The sequence below is a fragment of the Columba livia genome, chromosome Z, assembly GCF_036013475.1.
Source record: "Columba livia isolate bColLiv1 breed racing homer chromosome Z, bColLiv1.pat.W.v2, whole genome shotgun sequence".
NCBI classification, from domain to species: Eukaryota; Metazoa; Chordata; class Aves; order Columbiformes; family Columbidae; genus Columba; species Columba livia.
Window position 1 is genome coordinate 70,307,373 of NC_088642.1, and position 20,855 is coordinate 70,328,227.

The following is a 20,855-nucleotide window of genomic DNA, read 5'->3' on the forward strand; positions in this document are numbered from 1 at the left end:
AACCTCTACTGCTCAAAGTGTTCCAAAAGATGATGGCAATGTGGTGACAGCAGTGGTCTACCTTGTAGTCGGCATTTCCAACAGCTGTAGAAGAGTTGCTCTTGCAGAGCAGTGGCAGTATGTGAAAGAACACTGTCATGAAAGATGCACACCAACTAGACTGTCTTTTTTGCAGTTCAGTGGTATATTGCATGAAAGGATCTCTTAATGCCTCGTTTAATTAGTGATTTTGCAATGCTTGAAAAACATGATTCATCTCCTAAAGAATCTATGAAGATTTGTCTCTTTGGCTTTGATCATAGATGAGAGATGCTGAAATGAATGCAAACCACACATCAGTTATCAGGTTGTCAAGTGTCACCCCAAGCACTCAAACTACTACTACAAAAAACATTTCCATTTTGTCCTTCTACAAGACAGCCAAAAATAGATCCCATAGTCTTTCTACTCTCTAATCAAAGTTTATTGAAAGAAAGCTAGCATTCCCACAGTTTCTGCACTCTTTAACGGATAAAACAAGTATCCACTTCTCAAATTTCTGCTGCCAATGTTTATCATAGGGAATTTGTTCTGACACTCTGTTTACTCTAATTGCTGCAATACTAAATCATGGCCAAACTCATCTTCATCTTCTAATCAAGACTGTTTTGTTTATACTTGAGCCAAACACTTGGAACTTCCCCATTCTCAGCTTCTGCTTTAGCACTGCAGCCAGAAGAATTTGCTGTGAATGTCAGTGAAGCACATTTGATAGTAAACGGCCAGTTATCACCTCACATCCAGCAGTCATTGGGAACTATTTCAGAGGTCCAGGCCTATCTGGCATGATTAAAAATAGCAACTGGTCCTTGGGAACAAGATTAACCAGCATACATCCATTTTGCCATTCAAGACTACCGTCAGCTCCAGATACTGGAAGGTGTGTGTTCCAGTCAACGAGGACTGAGGGGAGTACTTGCTGAATGTGCATGCCATCTTAGACAACTGCACACAAAAAGACAAGTGAGAGATCAATTTGTCCTTTAAGGCTTAACATACTGAAGGAGAAACCCAAACCACTGCATTCAAAAAAAAAGAAACAAAACACAACAACAACACACATTTTGCTCTGGTGGGCTTTACGGTGTAAGAAGGAAAAGTCAGAAATATGGATAAGAGTTGTATTTGTTGATGGGAAAATTGTTTTCTCAGTGTGATAAAATGCTTCCTCCAGATCCTGTCTTAACACAAGGATTTTTATCTCTCCTTGTTCAAAAGGGAAAGTTATAAACCACCTCATTTCATTGCAAATACTTTTTTAAAATCCAGTCTGTTCTGATAAAAATACCAACCCTTCCTGGATTTTCAACAGCTATTGTAATTGTTTTTCATAGAAATTGATTTTAATTGTAACATTGTTCTGCTACAGCCCTATTGTCTGTGTCCTTCCAAACTGTCAGTTACTTAAACAAAGAAATAAAAGCTTGAAAGCACATTGTTGTAATTGACTTCTATGTTTCAACTGTCTTATCAGAAACAAGTTTATGAAATTCATCTGTTGAGGCATAAAAATAAAATAGTTTCCTTAAAAAAATAAATAAATAAAGATAAAAACCCATTACCGTTTCACTTGCGTTTTTTAAAGCAAAAGTTTGAAGCTCTGTGTGGCAGATACACTCTCTGCCCCTTCCCAGACCAAAAGAAACTTCTAGGCTGGTGAACAGCTACGGTCATGCATATGATCATCTGTTGACAGACAAGGCCTTTGACCAATGAGACACCTTGGCTGGGAGAAGTTTGTGGACAACTATGGTAAGTGACCACATCTCAGATTCAACAAGGGTATAAACTGAGCCCACGGGAAACCCCATTTGAATTGGTCTTCCTTGGAGCAGTGAGTCTGAAGTTGAAGACTCTTCTCCTTATACTGGCCATCTAAGGAATATTCCCCAGTAACTGGGACACCCTACCAAACTGGTTAAGTGATCTGGGTACCCTTTAGAGTCCTTGCTTTGACACAGAGTGGGAAAATGCGCATTTTGAGTCATCACTCTAGAGTCTAGGTTAGAGTCACTCTAATCCCCTTTGAGATTTAAGTCATTTGTGTAGTCATTGAACTCATAACTGGTATCCAGACCTTTGTAATATGATGTTATTGGAGTGCTGAATAAGTGTGGATAAACCCCATCTGTAGATGGTTTCTGTTCAACAGATCAGGTTATAATCAAGTCTGTTCAGAGCTTGTTATCTGCCTGACTTTTGGAGTACCTCTATAAGACTGTCATTCCAGTCCTCTGTTTCAGAAATATGCATAGCATTCCAGTGAGTATATCTATTATTAAAAAAAAAAAAAATTCTAATGATGTCACATTTCCTGCATATATAAGGCTAGTGTCCCCCAACTAGGACAGCATTTATCAACTCAGTGTCTTCCATCCTGCCGTTTCCCCACACTTTCCAAACAGTATTTCACTGGTAAGTTCAGCCTATGGTGTCCCCACCCAGTTCCAGAACCACCGAGTCCTGGATTTGTTCCACTACCTTGTCCCCACATTTACCTGGAGAGATAGGACCTAGGTCCTAAGTAGCTGCTGCTGAACCTTTAGCTGGTCCCTGCCATGCTGCCAGCCCTTTCCCTATTGTCCACCCCTTCCTTTCCTGGTTACCATTGCCATAGAGGAGACACAATCCACCCCCACAGAGGGAAACAACTTTTCTCTGCTTTGGAAATGGACATGCTCTCAGGCGGCAGCCAATAGCTTTCTGTCCAGGTACCGACACTTCTGCTCAGCTCTGTTTTATCTCTGATGTGTGGCTTTGACCATAAGCAGGGCCGCTAGGGGTGCGAGGATAGCAGGCAGAAGCACCTAAACCATAGAGAAGCTATGTATTTAGCAGCTACAAAGTGATTTCTAGCAGCAAAATCCCTTACCAAGAGGAAGAAGATGCCAGACGGACCTAATGGGGCTCTGGGACAACACAACCAAATCCTTGGTGACTAGAATAAAACACCAATACTGAGCAGAAGACAAAAAATTAGGGAAGAGAGTGGAAAAGGACATTGCGAGAGGCCCCAGAGGAGTGTGCAGAGGCACAAGTGCTGGTGCAGCCAGAGCGCTGCAAGGGCAAGCACCGCTGTCATGGCCCATCACAACCCAAGCAATGAACTGTGACCAGACCACACTCAATACTCATCCACAGGCAGCAGCAGAGTCTGGCCCAGGCTGGTTCACGCCTGGACTCCTACTGAGTGTGTGCATAAGGCCTGAAGACTCAAGTGAGGCTTTGGGTGGTACTGGGTCCTGCTTTGGGGGCTGCTGGTGGCAGTTCTTAGTGCCCATCCCTGGAGCTGTCACCTCTGTTCCCTGGCCCTGCCTGGTTCAGGCATCTGGACACCTCAGGTCATGCGTGATATGGTGGGCCAGTAGGAAACTAAACTGCTGCCTCTGCAGGTTCCTTATCCAGCCCATCAAATTCTCAGCACAAGCAGAAGATGACTTCAGAGTAAAACAGAATGCCTGCCACAGAGCGTCAGAGCTTCCAAATACCCAGGCACGTGCAGCCCTCATCACCCCATGGCATCTCTGCCATCCTCTCCACAGCACATATCATTGTCAGCTGAGGAGGGGACTGCACGGATGGTGCCCAGGGTTCCAGTGGTAACCTCCAATGCAACATCTGGGCAGCCCTTTCCAAGGCCACCCTCATATCCACAAGCTGGTGATGCAACAGAAGCTCCATGAGGTCTACAAAGCCAAGTAAGCGTCCGCCTTTTGTATCTGGGATCTGTATATTTCTTATGCCAGACAGTTAAGGGCAATGCTTTCTAAAGAGCTCCTGTAAAATTTCTGCAGGCACTGAAGAGAGAATTACTGGCTCAATAATCCCTGTAGGGATGGACTTCTGAGAAGTGATACTTTTGGGCCAGGAGAAAGGAATTGTGGCTCTGCATTTCCATGAAGGTAAAGAACAAAGATGTTATTCTCAAAAATGTGCCACACAAGCCTGCGAAAGAAAAAAAATTACAGCACAGAGGCCGAGACCAGCTTGGAACACAAAGGCCAGCTGGAGTGAGAACAACAAAAGCAATGTATTCTGTGTTCCAGAACAAGGCCTTGACTTTTCAGGGACTGTGAAGAATATATCCTGTGAGTGTCCTCGAGGTTGCCAAGTAACTGCATTCGTCTTTGGTCTATGTGCATCACAAAGCTCTTGGAAGCTGGGTGGAGTTTCATGCCAGCTAAATTAAATAAGTGCTACAACAAACAGTTACCTGTTTCAGCTTAAATCCATGTTAAAGAAGCAGTATATTGGATTTCATACCTGCCACTTTTATTATCATCTTACATCCTGGTGGGGACCTCTCAAAACTCAGCCAGGTCTTATACAGAACTGAAATAGAATTATACAGGAAGTTCTTTGTTGGTGCTTTGTTTCATAATTCACATCTTTTTCTGTGTTTGATATGTTTAATTGTTGCTGTGTTCTCCTCAAATGAACTTTACAGGAAAATTTTGAGGCAATACTCCTCTTGTTTGTACATTTTTAGGTATAAGCATACTGTGCATCAAATGAGGGCACTAACAATTTTTATCTCTATAGTACCTTTGACCTCTCAACAGAATTGTTGTTTCTCCTAGATGATTGGCTGTCTTTCCTCATTACAGGCCATGTGAAACTCCTCTTCCAGAAAGACCCTACTGAAACCGATCAAGCCCACTGATGTTGCTTTTATACAGAACTCATTTGTCTTAAATTTTTGTACTTCTTTGGCTTCAGGGAAATGCTTGTAATTTGCCAGCTCAGAAAATCAGCCTCCCTTTTGAAAGATCACTAGTCTTTTTCTTGTGTGTTGTTTGGTTGGTTGGTTGGTTTTTTTAATAAGGTACTCACTTTTGATGAGAAGAGCATTACATTGCACCATGAATCCACCATCTTAGCTGGTGCATACAGAAAAGAATACTTTAGCTCTTCTGAGGATACTGTAACATGTGGCATAGCAATTCACAATGACTGTACCTCACTCACCCTCTCTATACGGTTTAAGGGAGAAGCAGCTATGCACCACTACTCAGTATTACATTAATTTCATTTGCAGTGTTAATCTATGTCATTGCCATGGCTCCCATCACTATCCCTCCTCCACCACAAACACTCCCTCCTATAGAGTTCATTTGTCCAAGCCAAACTCTTGCTTTCTGTTTCCTGCTGGTACTTTGGTACACTCCCATCATCAAAAGCAAATCACTCTTTGCCAGTACCAGCCTCACCTCCTGTCATGCTGATCCCTTCTGCAACTTTTTGCAGTTTTATCCTTGGCATTATTGTATCTATGTCGAGTTTCAAGCAAATGTGATTTTATATTTAGAAATTCATTAATATTCAGATTCTGTGTACTGCACAACCTTCTTATTAAATAATGAGCACATAGCACACAGAACTCCCACTCGCTCTCTTGCATTAGTAAGAACTGGTTGTGGCAAGCATTAGTAAATTTAATAAAATTGTTATTATGTATTCACCACATATGCCTTTGAAGCCTGTTCATGTTGTGCCGTGAATGCATAATTAGCATAGGGAACACAGACCAGAACTCCACAAGCCTCTCTTTGGGACTTTATGACACCGTTGACTATAAGAAAAAGTTCACTCATCTCCAGTCAGCAAGAAATTCAATTGAATGAATGTCAAATGTAAGTACACATAGTGTACAAGGCTCGAGTATAATTGTAACTGTGAGATTTAGTTACTGGCTAGAACTCAAGTTTGTGCACAGAAATTTAAATGTTGAGAGACAATACCAAATTTTGAAATTAAATTCAACTACTTATGAAAACTGTGAGTGCTATAAATTTGATCTCAGGACATAATTTGCATTTACGGGTCCCATAGAAAGGGTTGGACAGAATTTCATTTGAAAATGTTGCTAAAGCTTTAACTGTGCATAGCACCCAGTCTAAAAATCCTGATCCCATTCTTACTACTGGGATGATTTGGTTCCTATACACTTGAGTCATTTGGAATAAATTCCAGGCAGATTTTAGAAAGGATTGGATAAGGGGAAAAAAAAGCCCTCAAATCATCCTGTCATTTTTCCACACATCCAGATAGTAACAGGAAAAAAAAAAAATTCCAAGACAGATTGTTTTTTACAGTATTATGATTGAATCAATGTAAGACCATCTGTATTACCTGAACAGCCCTTATGAGGTTTTATGAGGTTCACTCAGTAGTTTCTCCTCTCAGCACTATCCTATTGCAGTTCACAGATCTATAGCCAGAAGTGGCACTTCACATCTTTATCAGTTTAGAATAGTACCTTGGTCTTTAATATTATGCATGTGCATACCTTAAGGTTCAGTGCTTATAGTTTTGTGGCTGAAAAGGGCACCACTTTCTTAGCTTTCTCCACCAGGCAGTTACCTGTTTCTCATACATAAAAACTGTACTTCCTGGTTGGATACATATTGTTTAACCTGATTATATATTAGGATAGTTTTAAACAAGCAAATAGAGAGCATTTGCACTGATCAGCTACTGAAATATCTACTGCGGTTTGATTGTTTCACCTGAAAACAATGAGAAGATGGTCACTGAACTGTGGGCAGGTTGTCATGTGCATTTCCTTGTCCAATGTGTCTGGCTTCTTAAGAGGAAATTGCAGGGCACTTTTTGTTTCACTGGGTGGTGCAAGAACCAACATCTTCAAAGCAATGACACAGGCCTCAAGGACAGCAGGTCTTCATCAGTCTGCACATCTGTACCAGCACCCAGTGCTCTGCTTGTGTAAGTATGTGAAACATGGCATTCTTCCAAACATCTCCTGGTGTCACTGCTTTGCCAGAAGCCTGTCATGTCCTTGTGGGTACTAAGACCATAAATGTATCTAAATATCAAATGAATCACAGTGTTGGTAATATAATTGTACCTCTGATTTTTTAGACTATTGATGGCTATTTTTGGTTTGCTTGGTTTGACCTCTGGAGATTGCTTTGATGGCAAAAGAAATTAAGAAATGCTGCTTTTGACAGCATCTCCTTCAGAATAAATTTGTAGTGGAGGTTAGGGAAGGGTGAGGCAATGTACCTTGCTAAGGAATTTATACATCAAGCCATACCACTGAAAATAAGAAAATGTCAGCTTGATTGTCATGCCCTCTTTCCTTCACTGCTATATGTAGTGAGTGTGGGGCTCTATTAACATGCAGTTGAGATGCTACATCATGCTGTCTTGGCTCAAGCTTTTGGGTATGGAAGTAACTAATTGAGCTGTTTCTATCTTCTCTGTGCAAGGACTTTGAGACTGCTTGCTGCTTTTCTTTCCTTTGAGCCTTCTATTTTCCTGTAAACAAGCAAACAGAAGACAGAGAAGCAGAAAACAGTAGAGTCAGATCCTGCATAAGCATGGTAATTTATGAAATATACAATCAGATTTTGCCACAGCAGCCTAAGAAATAAAAGGAGTTCCAGAAGGGAAATAAAATAATAGCAACAAAATCCTCTCACACACTCCCATACCCCTAGCAGATCACACTGTAGGGCAGCGTGTTATCTGTTTATTACAGCACTCAGAGTAGCAGAGCAAGTGAGTTAGCTACAAGATAGTAAAAAATTACTTGAGAAGACTCTTGAGTTTATCTCAGAGGCTTAAATCTAATCATATATCTCTCTTCAGCTATGTAATGCCTAAGAAGAATTCAGCTGCTCAGGCAGGTTTTTAATTGTAATACCCACAGGAAAGAGTCCCAGAAGTCTGAACATGTACCTGAACAATTTATTCTACCATAGGCAGCTTTATTTCCGTAATAGGTACCATTATTATGACTATCTTGCAGTTTACTGTGTGCTTTACCAGCTAAGGTGATGTGACAACCTTGAAGCACTCCCCCCATCACAATTAAAACAAAGAATGGTGTTATGCCTTAAACATTTAGTTTTTGATACTTTGGGCAGAAAAGACAGATGGTTGTGGAGGCAGACACCTTGTCTTTTCTTTCCCAAGGTTTTGTGGAATTAACAGTGTTGCTGTGAAGGCCTTATGGCCTAATTGGGATCGTAGAATGGCCTAATCAGGATCATAGAGATGAACCATCTGGTGGACAACCAGTTACCAGAAGAAACCAAGAACCAACAGCTACCCCTGATGGGCAAAACAACTCACTTCTGGGCAGTATTGTGAACTTTCCCCCAGTTTGAAGACCCTAGACCCATTTCCAGAAGAGTCTTCCTAACTAGCATGAAGAGTGAACAGAGAGAGGAGACAAACCGTCCCCTCCGATCTTGCATGTAAATGAACTGGGTTATAAAACGACCTCATGCATGACATAAGGTATGTACCAAAATCTTCAACACATCCAGAGGATGTCATGGGACTGATTGACCTGCAGAGCGGTGCAGTGGTATATCTCTCTCTCTCTCTCTGAAATCTTAGTTTTCCTTCTCTAGCTCTGTCTTTTCCTTCTTGAACATATAAAGGTAATATCATTTTAAGTTCTGCTGCTAAAGTCTTGTTAAGTTCTGTAATATAATAACATAGTTTTGCCAAGTCACTAATAGCCGTAATTTGTATTCCACTTCAATTTGTATTGAAGTATTGAATTAGACCTCTGGAGTGATTGTCTGTCATTCACTTCACATTACCGCGCAGAGATACCCAGAGTTAACTCACACCTGATCTCAACTGGTGAGACAGGGTGTGTGTCATGTACAGCATCAATTCATCCCTAAACCCGCCTGGTGGGACGGGACAGGTGATTCATCTTATTTTCAAAATTTACTGGTGTTAGCATTGGAAGCACCCACTCGAACTCTGACAGGGCAACTATCCCACTCATTCCCATGACCTGCGGCAGCTGACAGATGCAGACATGAGCTAGGACCTGCAGTTCCCCAGTGTCCACGCATCTGCTCTTGCCTCATCACTGCAAGTCCAAAGTTTCAAGGCTGGTGTTGAGTCACTTCCAACCAAGCAGTGAAGGTCCAGATCACATGTGAGCCCTCAGAGGGCTCTTGCTAAAAGACTTAAAGTACTCTTTTGAGAAAGGGCATTTCTAAGGGCTGAAGAAATGCTACTGTGGTGTAACTTTACAGTAAGTAGATTGATTCATCTTCCTTTCATTTCTTGACTAGTGAATTTTATAAATACCTATCACTGTGTTGTCTGTCTCAGATGTCATGAAGCAATACTTGCATTTTTATCTTTACCTTAATCTATCTATATGTGATCTAAGGTTTGTAGATATCTGCCCATCTTCCTGTCAATACTGAGAAGCTGCACACTCTGACCCTGGTGTTCCCCAGCACACCTGTCAATGATCACCAGGGAGCAAGAGAGGTGAGGTGTATGGCAGGTAAAGAGCTGCACCCAGGAGAGGCAGTTGCGACTACCGTAACTACTGGTGATGCTGAAAGGCCACTAGCATGCAGTAAGATACCAGGGTGCTATGCTGTTATGGAGGAATTACAGCAAGTTTATCAAAATCCTCTCCTTGCCATGTGTTGTTCTTGTATCTCATCACAGCTGCCTAGGCCCAAGGAGACAAGAAAGACAAGGATTTGCTGTAGAAACTTCATTGAAGTAAGTTATTGCTGCCACAGGTCACTTTGTGAAGATGTGAGGTATTATTGGAATACAGGGCTATGATAGGGGGGAAGTGAAGAGTGGTAGGATGCCTCTGCCTACAGAGTGCTGTTCCAGCATATTGTGAGATAGTATCTCCTGTCTACAGTCTCTCTGATGCCTATAATTTTCTTTCAGCAAACTAAGGCTGCAAGGTGGGATTAGGTTGGCTGAGACAGATTTTACACAGATTGTAAACCACAAGGAGCACTTTCCATTTGTTACAGTTTCTTCAGCTGATGGCCATTTTCACCTTGAAAGTGCAGCAGTAGGAAATTCAAGTCCTGTCTGACTGATCGGGCTGAAAAACAGCATAGCTTCTGTCAAAAAACATTTTGCTGCTCGCTGTTGTTGCTGTTCTCTCACATGAAAGAGTACAGCATTTAATACATGCAAGCATGCTATTTTTTTTCCTCTTGACTTTACATTAATACATAGTCTATATGTTGGAGAACCTTGAAAACAACTGTACAGTTGTAGAAGTGAGAGTATCCAGAGATTCCCCTTTATTTCTAATCAAATTTTTAAAGTTATAGTGACACAAATCAAAACTAAACAAACCTATGCGCTCTATCTCTGAGTCCTATTTTCTAGTCTCAGCCAAGAAATCCACTTCAAGTTTTGGTTAGTTTGTATAACAGTATTGTTAGGCTTGTTATTCTTCTAAATAGTGTCCAAGTCTCTATAATAGCATTTCATAATGTACAATCACATCAATACATTTGACATAATGTTTAGTCTGATGTGCTTTCTGAAGAACAAGATTTGTTTTTGTCAGTCTGCTTTGGACACTTTGTGGGTGAAGATTTCACTGGCTGAGCAACTGATTTTACCCCTTAACCTCAAATTCAATACTGTCAGCAGCAGTACAGGTAGAATATAATGCAAAGATTTTGTAAATGCAGCCATTAATAGTATCACAGTAACATCATAGTGATATACCAAAGGCTATACCTAATAATGGGCAGAGGGGAGAAATCTTAGGAAAAAGACTTATTTACATAATTGAGTAAAAAAATTGGGATTTTTAGCAGTCCTTCCTCAGTTTAGTAACTATGAATGCAGCAATCTTAATGTTACATTTAATTCCTAGAATAGTTCTCCTTTGGGCAATGGAAAATAGGACAAATGTGTTTCTAAAAAAAAAAAAAAAAAGGCTGTTTGTAAGCCAGAGCATTTATTTCATGGTTCAAAGCTGCTTTAGAACAGCCAGAAATATCTTTTGCAGTATGCCAAACAACTTTTTCACTGATATAAAATACATCCTAAAGTGCATGTATGATCACTTGAATTCTGGATAACCTACATGGAAAATTACATCAGTCTCCTTAAATTTCAATCCTGACTTGCTTTGCCACAAGCCACATTTCTAGTGTCTGTCACTTATCAATTATACAAGGTTAATATTTTCAAATGTGACCTATGGGAAAAGTGGATTATTTTCCTGCTTCAATAGATCAAAAATGGCTGAAATACTTTTGTTAAGGCCTAAAACAAACAAACAAACAAACAACAAAACAAAATCAAATACAAACAAACAAACAAACAAAAACACAACAAAAAACCCACGAAAATATAATCCCTTATGGCTAAGATGAATGATGAAATTATGAAGCTGAAAGTAATGTTAAAAGAAGTTTGCACTTGTACCTGAAACTTTAGCTCCACTGTGGTGTATGCAAGCCCTGGCTGCTAAGTAGATACACAAAGGTGCAGTCAGTATATTTGTGTACAAAATCATTTGAATGTTACCAATATATCTTACTTATTTTAAATGGTGTGTAGCACTTGTTCCTCTCCAGCGGTCTGATGATACCTTATGTATCTTTTAATTTTATTTTTCAGGAATATAAACAAAAAATAAGACATTCTTAGTTAAGTAGCTCTTGTTAAACTTCCAGAAGGTGACTTTAATTTTTACTCAACAAATAGCCAGTACTTTAGAACAGAAATCTATCAATCTGGGACCAAAGTCCAGCTCTGTGGATTTCTGTGTAAACCATGCTTCTGCCCCACTCCCATGTGAATCATGTCACCAAGAAAGAGTGAGAAATTCAATACAGGTTTACACCTCCCTGAAATGTTAAAATATTTAATTTTTTAACATTGTAGAGATAGAAATAAAATGCAAACATTAATTCCTTCAGACCCCACCCTGAAGATTTTCTATTAAAATTAATAGGTGTTAACATCCTGACGATGACCTATGTCAGCAGTGTAGGCAGGATGATGCCCACCCTCTATGTAAGGTACAGTTCTCCCAAATCACACGACCATCCATGGAGCCAAGGAGTGCCCTGACTCTTACATTCAAAAGGTATTTGTACAACTGGTCACTGCTGCCAGATGACCTCGACACCAAATGTTCCTGGCAGTCTGATGGAGCCATGACATCACTTATTATCCTGTGTTTGCTGTTGGTGATTGGGTGAGTTGACATGTGAGCACATTGTTGTTCCTCTTTCCTACTGTGTCATTAAAGCTTTGTCTTACAGCATGTTCTCAGACTCTGTTACTGTCAGAACATGGATGTGTAACAAATAAACTGGCTATAACACAGGCTTGGATCTGTTAGATCAGTGTTTCACTGCAGAACTGTTTGTCATAAGTTAGTTCGATGATTATTGGGATATACAGATGTGGGAAGTTACACTGGGAACAACCTTCCCAAACTCTGTATAATCCAATGGCTCCCTCTATGGTCATTTCTCTCCGGATCCTCCATCATGAGCACCATCACCCTCCCTAAGGACCCAAGCCAAGCTCTCCCTTGACTTCTGCTCAAAATCAGATTATCTGGAGTCTAAAGGAGAAGTGAGCAGAGTTGTTCATAAATACTAGCCTGAATTGCAAACTGTAAGATCAGTTAGATGACTAGCAACAAAATTCAGAGCCAAGTAGTTGAAATATCCAAAGCAAGAACAAGAGAGGGAGAGAAGGGCAATGTGTATCACCAAGTGTTTTCCAGAAAATTGCCTAAGAAAGGCTGACAAAAAGTCTTGTTTCAAGATTTCCATTATTTCAGCTGGGGCTGACTCACCACACTTTCTGGGTCAGCTATTGTGTTCCCTGCTGCCTAACAGGCACACAAGGTATAAAGAAAGGTCTCTGTGATCCCATCAAGCCTGTTGCTGTCTATGCTGCACCTTCAGGCTGATTTTCAAGTTTAACTGAAAACCATTGCTTTCTGAGTGATCTCTGACTCTATAGTCTGTTTAGGCACCAGTGGAGCACAGGGAAAAACAGAAAACTCGGTCACAATAGGGCAGAATACCCAATCCAAGACTTCAGGGGAAAGCACCCCCAAGAGCTCATATGGGCTACCACAGAGATGCAGAAAAGATTGCCAAATGTGTGGAAGGAAATAGTCATAGTGGCTTCTCTCTGGAAGAAATAGTCTAGACTCTCTTAAGTGTGGCAAATTCTGGAGGGCACCTGGCTTTGATATAATTTCTATCTCTAAATGTACCACTGATTTTCTCTCTGACCCTTTCCCTTAAAGTGCAGAATTCAAAATTATCCAGAAATATGCAGCGTATGCACAGTACGGTTATTTTTCTTCTCTAGCTAGTAATTTACATTTGAAGTTGATCCGGATACACATCAGCTGCTTTCATCCTGAATGGGGCAGATTGTGTTCACCTGTCTAGCCCACAACACAGCCATGCCTCACAGCAACTGATAACTTCGTCTCCTTTTTCTCATCTGTGGTGCCTGGAGTGGTAAGCAAGGAGCACATGGTGACCTGAAAATGTCTTCCAGGGACATGCTGGATTTATGCTTCTCATGCAACTGTTTGAATGGTGTTCAGAGGACCCAATCTAAGAGCCAGATGTTGGAGGCTAGTCATTGCAAATTAACATCTTTTTAAAACCTCAGAGTTAATATATTTTAGCAGAAACTGAAGGTTTTGGTGTGGTTGCAAGTAAGAAGGTTTGCTTGGTGGGTCTTCTTCCAGTCTAACAGAGAGAAGGCCTGAGAAAGAGTCAGGGGGCATGTTAAAGCAACCCTGCTCAGAAAAGGGCTGAGATTTAATGAAGTATCTGAGCAGACACTTCTCTATATGGCTTTGGAGTTAAAAAAAAAAAATAGAAGTGGAATGTTAATTTATCCCCAAATGCAATTGTAAGTCAAAAAGGGATTTCAGTAACAAAATAAGCACAACCTATTCTATGAAGTCCAGAACGCTGTTAGGCTTTCTCACAGCATGTTTTAGAGGAGGTGCAGATTTGAGGCTGATGTAAATCCACAGAACTTCATCTAAATCAGTAGGGTTCCTCTAATTTAAACCAGCCGAGGATCATGTCTCAAATCTCTTAGTCATAACAGCATGCTGTAAGCCAAGAGAAAATTAGTAGAGGAAATTACACACAAATTGTTGCTGTGCTGATTTTCTGAGATAAACAACTTATCATAAATATTTAAAATCCATTATAACTTTTTATTTATTCTCAAATACAGTATGCTAATTTTGCAATGCTAAAATCATTCAGTCCACTTATTTGCATAATTGCCACATGGCAGTTTGGTAGAAGTTTTGATTCAAGATACTTATAAGTGATAGCATGATTGTGTGTTCAGTTGAATCAAGAAAAAAATAAAAGAAACCTTTCAATGCAAAATACATTATAATAACTAACATAGATAAGAGGAGAGAAAAATTGCGATTTGGTTGAGGGCAGAGAAAAGCTTTCCATAAATTAAAAATGTCTGTTGGGTGCTAAAACTTCATAATAGTCTGAGCAAATGTTGAATGTGATGCTCTGGGTAGAATGAATAGTGTTGCAGTGATTAAAATATTAACTGGTGGTTAACTGTAATTGGCAGCGATTCAGTAACAATTATTTTTCCTAGAGGTAGGAATAATGACATCAGCTAGGAAAAGAAAGTATATATGTGTACATATATATACATAATCTGGGAAAATAAATGAGTGATGCACATTTTCTGTCTAATTTACCTGTTAAATGTGTTCTACAAAATAGTTAATCCCTGTGTTAGATCTGTGTACATGGCACCTCCAAACTTTTGGGCTCTTAGAGCAAGCAAGCTGCAAACACAAGCATCTAACAACCAGTTGGGCAGAATCAGATGAAGCAGTGGTTCATAGCCTTCTATGTAACAGGCTTTACCACAGTTTCATCATTCCATGTTCTCACACACACAAATGAATTGTAAACTCCTAGGGGAGAACTGAGTCCACAAATGGGTCTAACTCAGGCCACAGAGTCCCTAGCCCCACTTTTCCAAGGCTCAGAGGCACCTCAGCCCTGGAGAAGCTCAGGCACCAGCCCTCCTCTGCAGGCTTTACAGACCTGCCCATGGAAACACACCGTGTCCAAGACTACCAGGAGCCAAAATTTCAGGGTGTCCATTACAGCCCTGCTTAGAACCTTTTACTGTATAATACTTCAGAAGAGCAGAGAACACCAATGAGGAGAATCAATTCTTTCAAACACTTATTCAGAAAAGTTTATTTTAAAAATCTCCCTGAACACCTTTCCATATATCAGATAACAGCAAAGTGACCCATGAACAAAGAGATCTGAGTAGAAGTTCTGCTACTCAAAAATCACGCTAAAAGGGGAGTACAAAAATGGGACCTTACAAAATGTCCTTGGAAGAAAGTACAAGGAAAAGTTTCATTGTGAAAAAGGAGAAGACTGCTAGACTGGAGGACCCCAGATGAGACTTTGGTGAATACATATCTACAAAATCTAAAATGCTATTACCAGGCAGTAAACATGTCACTGGAAACTGCAATATCTGATGCACAAGAAGCAGGTTATGAGATGACCTGAAATATTCTGGGCAGCCATGGTGGCGTTGAAGACGTGCACACAGGTCTGCTCAGTCTGTAGACCAGCAGTCAAGTCCATGTTATGTTCAGCACCAGCAGGGATGACAATAGTTGTAAATACTTGTAGCACAGAGGTAGTTGTGTAACTTCAAGAGATACAGGTCTCTAGTATATAGTATAATGTTCAAGAGCATGCCTGATCCTAAAGACAAATTAAATCTATACCTCTTCACAAGGCTGTCAAGAGGGTGTTGCTTAGGCTTCGGTTTGCAACATGATCAAAAAAACAAAAGTGTAGGTCTGCTGGGCTGCACCTCACCCTTGAGGGGTAAAAAGGACTTTCTGTTGTATCTCCCATTTAGCTAGAATATTACCTTTGAGTTCACTCTTACATGTTTGTACAGCACGTACTGCAGATAAACCTTGGACCTTGACAAATCTGGCACAGGTAAACAGATATTATGACAAATCTGGTTATAACCTGCAAAGACCGTGTTTACAGGTTGTGTAAGGGCAACAACACAAAACAACCAGTGGTTCTGTTGATTATAATGCTATTATTCATTTCATAATCAAGCAAAGAAGGTGGCATTTCAAAGTAATATTTAAACATACTAAAATCAAAATTTTGAAAGGAAGAGGATGATGACAGCTGTGTAATCTGAGCTTTCTCTTCCTCACAGATACCAGAAACAGCACTGATCTGCTGTGAGGAGCAGAGAAAATTCTCCTTTTCAGAAACTCTCATTAGTATTTGTCTGACCCACTTCTAGTGCTGAAAATAAATTCCTTTTTAAATATGTTTATTGTTAAACTACAACTCATAGCAGTTGTCATTCAATACCTACTAGAGGTACTAAAATCATATACCTAGAATGTCGTGCATGAAAGCTGCCTTCCTGGTGTAAGAATAGCCATATAGCCTCACTCCAATTCTATTGCTTTTCAAACTATGGGAAAAGGAAAGCTTTAAAACAGATGTGCAGTACTTGGATACCCTGTCAACTGATGCAGTGAAGCAATGACAGGTCTGAACTGGTTGGACCCTTTCAGTTTTAGGCTGGACTTCATATTACATGAGAATTTTTGGCAGCTACAAGCCCAGCAGCTATCAATGTTCTCTTTGCTTGTGACAGAATCAAGAAAGCCTCCCATATCAAAGTCTGTCAGCTGAGTGCTTTTCCTCAGCCTTACTCACTCTCTCCCTTTTTTTTAAAGGATACTCAGAAATATAGAGGGTTTACAGAGAAACTGGCAGAAACAAGGGAGCTAGAAAGCCAGCCAGATGTTCTGGGGCTTTGCTTGTTTTACAAGCACTGGATTCTTGTGTGCCTAAACTACTAATTCTGATTTTAATATTGTTTTTCTATTAGCAGACACATTGCTTCTGGCATAAGACTTACAGTGCTCACCTGAAGCAGTTTTTATCAGACGTTGTCTGGTACAGTCACTGGAAGCTGCTGTCACCTCACTTTGCTCAGTGGCACCTGGCAGTTGTCTCCATTTCTCAGTGAAAGAAAAACTCCTGGCTCTTCACAGGCATCTTCTCACTGAACTTAACTCAATTATCCTCATTTGTTTTGAACAGGAGTGGCACCTTGCCTTGTCAAAATGCATGCATTACTCCTGAATTTCACTCTGAATTTATTTCTTTGAATGGTTAAATGCTGTATGAAACATCAATTGGGGTCTGTAGTCAGTTCTTGTTAGAGGCAAGCAAAAACAACTTATTCCAAATTTGTAAGTATTTTAGCTGAGCAAAGAACCATAATCCTACATCAAGGAAAATATATTCTAGATTAAAAAATGAAGAAGCCTGGTGCTTTGAGGGTGTCTCACACAGCAGTTGTGGTGTAGAGTCTCAGAGCTGAGACTACTTCCTTCTTCTCTGGAGAAACAATGACTCTCTAAAACAAGTAGCATCCATTGCACTAGTTAATAATTCAGTTTAACAGTGATGTGAACTTTATGATTAGACAGAGGAGAACATAGTGTGGCAGATGTAAAAATCAGCTGAAATGTCAGCAGCATGACAATGTAGAGACTTTCCTTTACTGCCTGTGAATTCTGTTTGACAGAGGGAGTGGTTAAGAGAACACAGTACTTTTTAATGCCTAAATAAAAGTATTTATCTAACTTGGCAAATGAAGTCAGGAACAATTTTTCTTGCCTGCCAACCAGGAAAGTGCATTGTTAAAACTTATGGGCCACCTAAAGAAACACTCTAGGACAAGGGATTAAGTGGCGTGAGGAGAGTTGATTTCCCTTTTTCCATCCTAAGAGAGAGGGTTGGAGAACAAAGTCTGGTTTTAAAAGGAAAACGGCTAAATAAATAAAGTTACATCTGAATTTCAACAGTGAATAAGGGTACAACATGAAGGATGTGGCGTTTGGTTGTGTTATTGTTAAGTTCTTGGCTCTCCTACATTGCTTTCAGATAATGTAAGAGTATTCTGGAGCAGAAAAAAACCTACTTGTTGGAAAGAGCCATGGAGCAGGATAAATCAGGGAAGAGAGCTACTGTGTGTTGTTGAGGGGTTGTGGATGCAAGCAGAGAAGCTGCTGATAGCAGGAGGAAGTAGGTAGGTCCCACAGGGGAAGGAAAAGGCATTTTCTAGGCTGTGGAGGAGGGTGGGCAGATTGCTGTAAGCCAGAAAGTGTTTCAGCTGGCTGGAACCAAGTCTGACAGCAAGACATTTCTTCTGAAGGGACACAGTGAGTTCTAAAAGAGGTGCACGTGGACTATGAGGAGAGGCTGAGAGATTTGGGGTTGTTCAGACTGGAGAAGAGAAGGGTCTGCAAAGACGTTACTGTGGCCATTTAATACTTAAAGGGGGCCAATAAGAAAGATAGGGACAGAATTTTTAGTAGGATCTTTAGCAACAGGACAAGGGGTAGTAGTTTTAAACTGAAAGAGGGGAGATTCAGACTAGACATAAAGAAGAAATTTTTTACAGTGAGGGTGGTGAAACAGTGGAATGAGTTGCCCAGAAAGGAGATAGATGACCCATCCCTGGAAACATTCAAGGTCAGGTTAGAGTGGTCTCTGAGCAACCTGATCTATCCGAAGATGTCCCTGCTCTTTGCAGGGGGGTTGGACTGGGTGACATTTCAAGGTCCCATCTAACCCAAACTGTTCAATGATTAAATTCATCAATGGTCAAAGGGTTCAATTGCCCTGCAGAGCTGGCCTTTGAGTATTGTGAGGCTCATACCACAGTGTTTCCACTATTACAAGAAACCTCTGTAATAATTGCTTAGTCTGTTATCTCAGAACATGTATTTGTTTCCTAATCTGAGGAACCTGAGGTTATGAGAACTTCAAAACTGTGCTTTAATCTCTCTTGGATCCTTCTTTCCCTTTCAAAAGGTCATTCATCAATATTTGCATAATGAAAGGCATAACAATGATTCAGTGAAGCCACACCATAAATCCGTGGGACTATTTCAAGCAGATATTCTGCACAGCAGACTGCCCCACAATTTTCAGGTCTTTGGGGGGTTGTTTGTTTGTTTGTTTGTTTTGCTTTTTACTGAAAATAACTTTAAATTTCTTCCTATGCCGAACAAGAAACTTCTACTAATGAAAAAGAAGGAGTGGTTCCTGAAGCTTCTCATGCATTCACTAAGCTCTATGCCTTGTTTTGAAGACACAAAGCATGTTACTTGTGGAACAAGTTGCCCAAATTAGGTCCACTGGGTAGATAAGGATATTGTTTATTCTCTGTTGATTTCTGCAAGAGTTCTGTGTTCTTAAAGCAGATCCAGGGCAAACTGTGGCTATATGAAGCAAGAAATCCTCAGCAGCCTTTCCCAGTAGTCACCAACATAATGAATGAGCATGTGAACAGGGCCCTTCAACTGATTGCTTTGTAAAAGAGGTTAAACAGTCTTTCTCTGTAACCACTCTAAAATCAGTAACTGCAGCTTTATCTTGCCAAAGTAGATCTATGAAAAATAACTTGGTCTTCTGATTTGCCACGGTCCCCCTGTGCACCCTGCTGAGCTAGACTGACATGCAGGCAGGTACATGGGCACTGCCATGTAACGTGGCAGCCAAATGTCTTTGAAAGCAAGACCCAGAGAGTGAAGAGACTAACTCCCCAAGGAAAAGTTTAAAGTTTTCTTTTAAAACATTTATGCTACAATCTTATAAGGGGACCTCAGAAGGCATGAGATATTTCCTTTACACCCTTAGCAATTCTTTGTGAAATGAGTCTGAAAATCTGTTTACTAAATAAAGTTATAAACCCTCTTCACATCATAAACAGCACTCCACACTCCCATGCAGGACTGAGCTTGTTCATGACACGTTTCTCAAAGTTGGAAGAATCACTGAGTTGAAAAATAACATTCAGGTCGTAAAAATCTAAACCATTTCTGCAAAGCTTTCAGAGAGAAGACTTTCTAGGCTGATTTATTCTCTACGGTTGCCATGATCATTGACCTTGCAGGCATTTCTGGGATGCTGAAATGCACCACAGACATTTAAGTGCTAATTCATTACAGTAATTTCAATCCTCTGAGTTATATGAATTTGTTTTTCTTGAAAATGGCTGTGCATTCTGCTTTTGTAGAATGACATGCCCTAGGAATGCCATCCAGTTGTGTTCCACTTAAGGTAGTCAATAATTACTTCTTCTCAGATCTTCTTCCCTAAAGGTTTATTCATATATTAAAAACATGTATTATCCTCTGAATCTATATACTTACATGGTGAGATCATCATCTGGTGTATGTTAGGACCACAGTTTCTTTATACGGTATCTGATGAGCTGATGTATGGATTTGAAGGGCCAAAGAACCTTCTTTGACCAGTTTCTCTGGCCTTATGATTAACACAGGCCATAAGATTTTCAAATGCTTGTGAATTCCAAGAGAAAAAAAGTATGTCAAGTAGCTGGCTCAGTTTCTAATGACTTTACTTAAAAAATAATTTTTTTTTTTTTTTTTAAGAGTAAGGTTTTGCTGGATTTAGTGGCCATATAAATAAGTCAATATAGAGCAATGCATCCCCCTCTAAGAAAAATAATTATTTTCTAAACTGTCACATGTGCCCAAGCCCATGATAAGGTTGCTACTTATAAACCAGAAACATCTGCATGCCAAAACTATTTTAGTCATGGCCCAAACTAAACATGACATTTTAATACTGTGTCACTGCATTCCCACAAAACACACTTCGTTTTCTACTCCAGATAATCCATTTCTGCCTTCTGCTGGAAGCACATCACTTCAGTCACACGGCAATTTGTCATAGAGAAGATAAAACTGAACATAAATTAAATATTTATCTTTCTAGGGACATTCTCCTTGGGTATGTGTAACTTTGATATGTTTATTCAAGTGGCAAAAAATTAAAATTTGAAAAGAGCTCTCTGTGACATGCTTTTCCTCCAGTGAATTCTGATTTACAGAGAAGTCAATGAACTGATGCTAATGTAGCAGGAACATCAGA